Raw genomic sequence first — 1350 nt, 5'->3', positions numbered from 1 at the left:
CATTTTTTTGTTTTGTTTTGCTTTTTTGCTCTAGGATCTTGTTTAAACATAAATCTATTCGAATACAGATGTTTAAGGTTATATGTCCTTATTATGAAAGAAAATAAAATGTTAAGGAGTAGGAGCCCGGTTGGTGTAGTGGTTATGCTTGGGCTGTGATCACATGGACAGCACTTTGAAATCACTAGCAAGTCCTCAGGAGAAAGACTGGGCTTTCCATTGAGGTAAAGAGTTACAGTCTCAGAAACCCACAGCGGGGTCACAACGAGTCAGCATTGACTCAGTGGCAGTAAGTTTGTATTCTTTTGGGTAAGACATTTACATCGCATTCAAGGAAGAGACCTCAGCATCCATATTAGGTGGTTAACAAGCTTAAGTAAATATAACCTTAAACATGTTATCTTATGTTCTTTTATAATACTTATCACCACCTCATAGGACAAATAACTGCTTAATGTCATCATGTCCAACGGCATATAAAATTCACACGAGGAAGAATTGGTTTTTGCTGTTGTATATAATTAAAACTAAATTCCATTATCATCAAATCTATTTTGATTCATAGTAACCCTACAAAGGGTTTCCAAAACTGTAAATATCTATGGGAATGGACAGTTTCATCATTCTCCTACAGAGTGACTAGGGGGGTTGAACTGCTGGCTTCATAAATACCTGCCCAACATCTGGCCCATAGCACCACCGTAGTTCCTTAAATAGTCCAACCCACTTTGAGTGGACCTCAGCCTCCAAGCTCCGACAACGAAATCAAGCTCTGAGATCTTGCCTTACTTTTTCTTCATTTCTTTCTTGGACTGTCATGCCATTCAATGCTTATATAGGATTTTTCATCAAACATTCTACCAAGTTGAAATGTAAGAATGACTTTCACATTGAAATCAGGGTTTAAAATTGAGTCCCAAACACTGAACATGGTTACTTCCTCTCCTTTCCAACCTTCACTAAGTAAATTGCCACTTTTAGAAATTCTGCAGGAATTAATTTCACTTTATAGATTTTTTTCCCTTATTCTGGCTATAATTTTTTCAAACTATGCATTACATAAAATGTGTGATACATTTCATATATATTTTTGCCTGAATCAACATTTCCCATTTATGTAAACTGATTCATATTGATTTAACTCTTCGAATGAATGTAGCAAAACAAATAGAAAATTTTATGAACAAGAATAAATTGCCTAGTAAAATAATAATAATAAATCTTTGTACAGGTGCAAATATTTGAAAAGACAATTTATTGTTGTGATTAGCATATAAAGTATGCTTCTTTCACATAGGGTGTTGCTAACCATGACTTAGAAAGCCCTTCAATCTTTGACACTTGATTAAT

The sequence above is a fragment of the Echinops telfairi genome, unplaced genomic scaffold, assembly GCF_000313985.2.
Source record: "Echinops telfairi isolate 266 unplaced genomic scaffold, ASM31398v2 ScPeMD7_7421;HRSCAF=8459, whole genome shotgun sequence".
Classification (NCBI taxonomy): domain Eukaryota; kingdom Metazoa; phylum Chordata; class Mammalia; order Afrosoricida; family Tenrecidae; genus Echinops; species Echinops telfairi.
The sequence above is the reverse complement of the archived record's forward strand: the minus strand, read 5'-3'. Positions refer to the sequence as shown.